This window comes from Tachysurus fulvidraco, chromosome 19 (assembly GCF_022655615.1).
Source record: "Tachysurus fulvidraco isolate hzauxx_2018 chromosome 19, HZAU_PFXX_2.0, whole genome shotgun sequence".
Taxonomy (NCBI): Eukaryota; Metazoa; Chordata; class Actinopteri; order Siluriformes; family Bagridae; genus Tachysurus; species Tachysurus fulvidraco.
Window position 1 is genome coordinate 20,644,613 of NC_062536.1, and position 8,409 is coordinate 20,653,021.

Genomic DNA, 8,409 nt, shown 5'->3' on the forward strand with positions numbered 1-8,409 from the left:
AGCTAGAAGTTTAAATAGAATACAATAAGTGTGATGTAGAACAGTCCACATATCACTCACCTCTTTGTGTGAAGCTTCTTCTAGCCATGTATCTGTGGTTGATCTCCTCATAGACTGCCTCAGGCTCAGACTTACGCGTCATCATCATAGAGACAACTGGGAGTGGGCAATAATAATAATAATAATAATAATAATAATAATAATAATAATAATAATAATAATTACTCTATAATAATATATTAAAATGTATTTACATTATAAATGATAATCTGAGAATGAGATTTTAAATAATAAAATAATAAAATGTTTGAAAGTGTGGTACCTCTCCTGAGCACTCTGTTCTGGTAAAACAGTACCAGCAGAAACACTAAGGCCAGGAAGAACAGCGTTCCCAACACATAGAGAACCAGTGGAGGGGAGGACGGAGGTCCAGGATTGAGGTCCAGGTCCAGGTGAGGGTTTAGACCGGTTCTTACTGAGGTCAAAAACACAGAAGAGGATCTTGATACGATGCTGTGATGAGAAATATTTATAACTTAATGAACAGTAATGAATATAATATTGAACAAATACACACCTGATTTGGTGGTGATGGTGGTGGAGGAGGGTGTAGCCGTGGACACAGTGGATATGACTGTATTCACAGAAAGAAAAACTCTTTGTCTCACAATAAAAATAAACTGTTACTCAATAAGGTTTATGACAATGCTGTTCAGTTTTTACAGTTCAGGGTCTGAGATTTCAATCAAACATCTAAGATTCTAAATAAAAGTTATCAAGTCTTATCACTGAGACAGAAAGCTGAAAAGTTAGCACACCCCTCTGACCTGCACAGGTGACTCCAACAGGAGAGCAGTCAGTGTGTTTCTTCAAGGAATGATGACAGTCCCACAGGTGAATCTCATCCACTCGACACTTCACTCTGTTCAGCCAGAAAGTCCCTTCACCAGAACCAAACCGATCATCAGTACTCAGCGCCGACCCACAGCCCAGCTGTCTGCACATGACCTGAGCGTTCATGATGTTCCACTGATCATCACAAACGGAGCCCCACGTAGAGTTATAATACATCTCCAACCTCCCAGAGCAGCTTCCCTTTCCTCCACTCAGCCTGAGAGACCAGTGTTCTACATCACACACACACACACTCAATGCTGAATTGTGGTTTGTCAAAAGATGGTGATTAATGTTAATTTAACATTTATGGAGGGAGGTTCCAGAGACAAAAAAGAGAGACTGGAGAGTGAACTATCTTTTAACAGCTACTATATATATATAGTAGCTGTTAAAAGATAGTTCACTACACAACAGCTACTATATATATATAGTAGCTGTTAAAAGATAGTTCACTCTCCAGTCTCTCTTTTTTGTCTCTGGAACCTCCCTCCATAAATGTTAAATTAACATTAATCACCATCTTTTGGCAGCTACATCATATATATATAGTAGCTGTTAAAAGATAGTTCACTCTCCAGTCTCTCTTTTTTGTCTCTGGAACCTCCCTATATATATATATAGTAGCTGTTAAAAGATAGTTCACTCTCCACTCATGATATTCTGGGTGAAAACAGTAACTGTGACTAAAGGGACAGATTTAATTGTACTTACTTGAGCAGTATTTCTGAAGAGGAAATGATGAGCATGTCCCTTGAGAACGTAGAAACGTTCCATCTTCTACAGTAATAATACAGTAATAAAACAGACTTTTCTCTCATTCTTATTTTATATTAAATATTTACACAAATTCTACAGCATTGTATAAACTAGTATATATAGAGAGAGTCCTCTTACCTGTGCAATTAATATTAAACTTCATCATGATTATCACATCTGTTCTGTCCCCAGGGTGAAGATGGACACTGCCACAGATTAGAGTTGTGTTTCCTACATTTCACATGATCCAGCCAGTTAGGAGCAGATTTTACTCGTGCTTCAGTGTTTGACAGACTGCCATGTCTTCCACAGTTCAGCTCTCCACACACCATGTTTGCCATCTCATCATCCATCTGATTGTAACAGACATTACCCCAGGTTCCATTGTAGAACACTTCCAGATTCCCCTCACAGCCCTCCGTGAGTCGGATCTCTTTAAACTCTGGTGAGAGAAGGACGACTTACACTTCATTTAAAAATGTCCTGTTTTATCCACACAGTTAAATATCTGTAAAATTATCTTTATATAAATATATATTTGAGATTCATTACATTTATAAACAAGTACTTACTATCATGTTGCATTTCAGGAACTTTGGACCTCAGTTTTGAAATAAAACATATACATATCTAACAGGTTTATTGTCAGTCATCACACTGTACCTGAGCAGATGACTCCTACGTCCTCATGGTGTCCACATTCACCCTCTTCACACAGCTGATATCTGCAGTTCCACAGGGACGTCTCGTTCCCCTCACACTCCACCTCATTCAGCCATATGGACCCAGTTCCAGGACCAAACCAGGCTGGTATGTGATTACTGAGGGCCTCTCCACACTGCAGCTGTCTGCACACCACCTGAACATCCTCAATACCCCACGAGTCATCACACACAGTCCCCACGAGCTGCTGTGGAAAACCTCCAGCCTTCTTGCACAGTCTCCCCCAGAACCAACCAGCCTGATGGAGCTGAGATCTTTATTACACACACACACACACACACACACACACACACACACACACACACACACACACACACACACAAACACACCCACCCCCCAAATATGAAAAAACTCATTAAACTAAATATTAAACTAAATAAACGCATTAGTCTAAATATTAGTTAAAATACTAGAACGGTACATTTCCTAAAGAAAATGTGAATGTGCTTGCACGTGACGTCAGTTCCCCTCATCGTGCTGAGTGTTTTGATATATGACATGTCCATGCTGTGCTAAATTTTTGATTTCGCTTATTTTGGGGCGGGGCTACACGTGACGTCAGTTCCCCTCATCGTTCTGAGTGTTTTACGTTGTGTAACTGAGATATGGCTTCTTTATATTGCAATATGGTTCGTAAGGTGCACTACATGGTTGCTAGGGTATGGCTGCACAGTAACTATGGTTATATTTGCAGACTAGTTTCTCACCTGCAACAAAAGAGCACACCTGAAAATCCATTTATTTTTTTACTGAAACAAGCGCCATGAAGATCTTGAACTAAAGCATCAATCAGTGATTTTACTGGGAAAAAATATAATCACGTTACAATAAGGATCATTAGTTCAAATGTAATGTATTAACTAACATTTACTAACCATGAGCAAAAATTATTGTATTTAGTAATCTTTGTTAAAATAAAGTTTATTCTTTGTTCATGTTAGTTCACAGTATATTAACTACTGGGAAAAAATATAATCACGTTACAATAAGGATCATTAGTTCAAATGTAATGTATTAACTAACATTTACTAACCATGAGCAATAAATTAATGTATGTAGTAATCTTTGTTAAAATAAAGTTTATAAGTAATGTTGAAATTAACATGAACAAAATTAATAAATGCTGTAGAAGTGCAGTTCATTATTAGTTCATGTTAAGTAATGTGGTAACTAATGTCAACCTAATGAACCTTTATTATAAAGTGTGAGGAAAAAAAAAAATACTGTCCAAGGGTGTATTTGAACCGCAAATCTCTTGCATGCTAAACAGATTCGCTAACCACTAGGCTATTCAGGAACACGAGAAAGCCTTTGCGGTTTTATGTTTTAATTCACTAATGTGAAGAATGGCGAGTCTAAAAGTACAAGGATCATTAGTTCAAATTTAATGTATTAACTAACATTTACTAGCCATGAGCAATAAATTATTGTATTTAGTAATCTTTGTTAAAATAAAGTTTATTCTTTGTTCATGTTAGTTCACAGTATATTAACTACTGGGAAAAAAATATAATCACATTACAATAAGGATCATTAGTTCCAAGCTTTATTATATTAAAGTCATTCTTATCATTTTTTGTGATATACGTGTCATATCATGTCAAAAAATAATTATGTAATGTGAGGAGACAAAGAAAAAATGCGCTTAATTTTAATTAATGGGTGGCTCTTAAAAGAGCCGTTGCTGTTCTTAAAAGGACATTAGTTTAAACTGAAATAAAAAATTATAAAAACTACCCTGACAGTTGAAAACAACAAAAAGTTATACAAATGGCAGAAACAACAACATATGTGACTGCCGTGCTGTCCAAGGCACGCGACCACTAGGTTTAAGCAATAATTAAATTACACGGTTAAATGTTATATTGTTTGAAAGCTTAGACTCTCGGGATTTTATTAAGCCCACACACAAAGCATAATATGATTTATAGCCATCATACTAATTTAATCCAAGTTGATAGTCACCGGAAATAGGCAGCGCTTACCTTTCTTCACTGGGGCAATATTTTCCAAAACAAATGCTTGAAAAAAATCCCCAAGAGTCTAAGGAACTGGAATATGTAAGCCTTTTAATCCAAAACGCTTTAATCCAAAATTCATTTCTGGCCGAAATGTGTAAACAACAATACACTTCCGTCCTTTGTTTTCGGCTCTCACTTTATTTTCCGCTTTAATCCAAAATGCGTTTCTGACCGAAACACACAGCACTTCCGTCCTTTGTTTTCGGCTCTCACTTGTCCTAGGAGGCTTAAAAAAATACACTGAGCCGTCAGATTTGTAGTCCAGGGCCTAACGAATCAAACGAAAATCATGAAAAAGGGGGCGATCCCACAATATATATATATATATGAAATAAACTGAAGCTCACTGTGAAATATAGCAACAAGCTTTAATTAAAGAACTTTACACAGATTCACTGGTGTCTGCTGCCCTCTTTTGGATGTTAGCACATCTACAGAGAGATTCCCCATTCAAGTCTATGGGGAAAAAACACACCTTTGAACTTCCATACTGGGTATTCTGGAATTCTGATCGCTTACAAAATAGATAGCACAACTCTCCTCAATGAGCCGGTCGATTTGACACCTCATTTATGGGTCTAGGACAAAAGCTGCGGGACAAGTTACGCGCCGAAAAAGTGTCCGGAAGAAGAAGAAGAATTATAACTAGAATGTACATTTCCTGAAGAAAATGTGAATGGTGCGTGCACGTGGCAAGTTCCCCTCATCGTGCTGAGTATTTTGATATATGACATGTGCATGTTGTGCTAACTTGTTGATTTAGATTATTTTGGGGGCGGGACTACACATGACGTCATTTCCCCTCATCGGGTTGAGTGTTTTGATATATGACATGTCCAAGTTGTGCTAACTTTTTGATTTCGCTTATTTTGGGGGCGGGGCTACACGTGACGTCACGTGAATACCCGGTTAGGTGCCAATACTTTTGGACAAAAGTTGCTACTGAAATAAAACTTTGTCCGGAGTAAGGTCCTAAAGGAGCTGGTCGAGTTCTGTGTAAATCGCTTCGAAAACTTGTCGAGTTATAAACCTCCAAAATTTATAATAGAGGTCTATAGGGGGAAAAAAGCCAATTTAAGCTTCCGTACCGGGAATTTCGGAATTCCGATCGCTTATGAAAGTCATAGCACACCTTTCCTCAATGAGCCGGTCGATTTGACACCTCATTCATGGGTCTAGGACAAAAGCTGCGGGACAAGTTATGCGCCAAAGTTTTGTCTGGCAAAATAATAAGAATGGTGCTTTGCAAGCACTATTAATTATCAGAATAATAATAATAATAATAATAATAATAATAATAATAATAATAATATGTATGCAAGAGAATAAGAATGTGCTTTGCAAGCACATTAATAAGTATGCAATAGAATAAGAATGTGCTTTGCAAGCACATTAATAATAATAATAAGTATGCAAGAGAATAAGAATGTGCTTTAGCAAGCACATTAATAATTAATACATAATAGTAGCTCACACAGTTTATTAATAGTTTTTTAACAGTTAATTAACAGTTTTGTTCCCTTGTGGCATAACAGGTAAATGCGAACAAGTAAATATGTTAATATGAATATTTATTGTTCAGGACTGAAAGAAAAAAATATTTGTTCTGTTGCCATGAAGTGTAAATTAACTGTATTTTTAATTAATATGCTAAACAACTACTTTCCTACAGACAGAGATCTGTTTCTTAAACTACATTTTAAACTGCTGGTTTTCTACAGACCTGCTCATTTGTGGGTGTTTACCTGAGCAGGTGATGTAGAGCTGTTCCCCAGAGCTGCAGTTGACAGGTTCCGCTTGTGCACTGCTGCAGTTCCTCAGATGATCTTCACTCCCAGAGCAGCTGAAACCTGTTACACACATGTTTTTGTGTTCAGTGGTGGATGGAGAGGAGCGGTAGTTCAGCAAGGAGCCACAGCCCAGCTGTCTGCAGAGCACAGATGCCTCAGACCGACTCCACGAGTCCAGGAGAACTCTCCTCCAGTCCTGCCTGAAATAAATCTCCACCTCCCCCTGACACTCGCTCCCTCCAGACAACCGCACTCGCCCTTCATGAAGCACCACAGAGGATCCTGAAGCAGAAGAAGGTCATTTAAATATTGTAATGAACTCTGACTTTATTCAGTAACCTGGTGTATGTGACGTTAATATCTCACCATTACAGATGACTCCAACGTTATGTTTATGAGAGCATGGAGCTCGACTCCATGATGAGATGCCACATTGTGATAGGTGTGTCTCCTTCCCCTGACAATCAAACACATCAGCCCAGATGTGGTTACTCCCCTCTCCAAATCAGTCCACCTCCACCACAGCCACAGCACTCCCACAATCCAGCTGTGCACACAGAACATCTGCAGCTCTCATATTCCAGCTTACAGCACAAACTGTGCCCCACACACCGAGGTACAGGAGCTCCACCTGACCAGAACAGGAGTCCAGTCCGTTCACCAGCCGCACCTCTGTGTGATCTGAACAAACAGCCAAGAGCTCAGTGAAAGAGGAACATTAACACAGGCACCTTAAAGTTTGATTGACAGCTATGTGGTCTCTGTTTAAACAGAAGTTACATCATGATACTTAACCAGAACATATTAATCCCACATCGTTGTCATAGGAACAGGTTAAGCGTTTGAGTTAAGATGATGATTGACATAAGTAAATCCCAGATTCGTTTCCTCTACACTGAAGCTTCTCTGTCCACATCTGACACTCCCCTCGGCCAAAAGCAGCTGATCCCAGAACCTTCACAGGAATCCCACAGTCCAGCTCTCGACACACAACCTCTGCATCCTGCTGGTCAAAGTCAGCATCACACACTGTGGACCAGGAACCTCCATGAAACACCTCCACTCTCCCAGAGCACAGGTGAGGACCAGCACTGAGTCTCAAATTCTGACCTGTGTTTTATTTAATTGTGTAAATATTGTTTTCAACAAGACAGAACATAAAGAAATCATTATAATGTTATCAAATATAGTTTAAATAAATGTATTGTGTTTAAAATATACTTAGATAAACATCTACATTTTAATAGAGTTTATTTATTGGCAAATTAAAATTAATCAATAATAATAATGTAACTAACAGTAATGTTTGTTCTAAACACAGAAGTTTACCCGAGCAGGTGACTCCAGCATCAAGACCATGATTACAGCAATAATCTTCCCCCCTCCCATATGACCCACAGTTCTTCAGTGTCGACTCTGATCCTCTACACTCCACATAAACCATCCAGATGGGTCCTGATCCTGGTCCAAAGTGACCGAATTGTGGTGCATTTACAGCCTCCCCACAGCGCAGCTCTCTACACACCACTGCAGCATCGTTCATTTCCCAGTCACCACCACACACTGTTCCTCACTGTCCATCTTGAAGAACCTCCACTCTCCCAGAACAGCGACTTCCACCATTCACCAACCTCACACTGTCTGAGAGAGAGAGAGAGAAAGAGAGAGAGAGGCAAGGCAAGGCAAGGCAAGGCAAGGCAAGTTTATTTGTATAGCACAATTCATACACAGAGGTCATTCAAAGTGCTTTACATAGAAATTAGGAAACAGTTTATAAAAGAGAAAAAAAAAATATATATATATATATATATATATATATATATGAAAAATAAGAAACAGGATAAAATCATAACAAAAAACAAATAACAATTAAAGAAAATAGATGTGATTTTAATGAAAACAGTTTAAAATCTGTTAAAAAGAATAAAACAGGAGTAAAAGTGATTTGGATAAAAAGTGCAGTCAGTGTGAAGCAGCACAGTCATTGTGAAGCAGCACAGCGCTCATTCAGTAAATGCAGAGTTAAACAGATGTGTTTTTAATCTTGATTTAAAAGCGTCTACTGTTGAAGCACATCTGATCTCTTCTGGAAGCTGATTCCAGCTATAGGTGGTGTAATAACTAAATGCTGACGCACCTTGTTTTGAGTGAACCCTTGGTATCTCTAACTGACCTGATCCTAATGATCTGAGTAGTCTGCTTGGTTTATATTCAGTTAGCAT

At 38.4% G+C, this 8,409-nt stretch overlaps 1 pseudogene; it reads right to left on the reverse strand.

Moving 5' to 3' along the window:
- Positions 1-753: 753 nt before the first annotated feature.
- On the reverse strand, positions 754-7,853 carry LOC113641640 (annotated as a pseudogene).
- Positions 7,854-8,409: the final 556 nt, after the last annotated feature.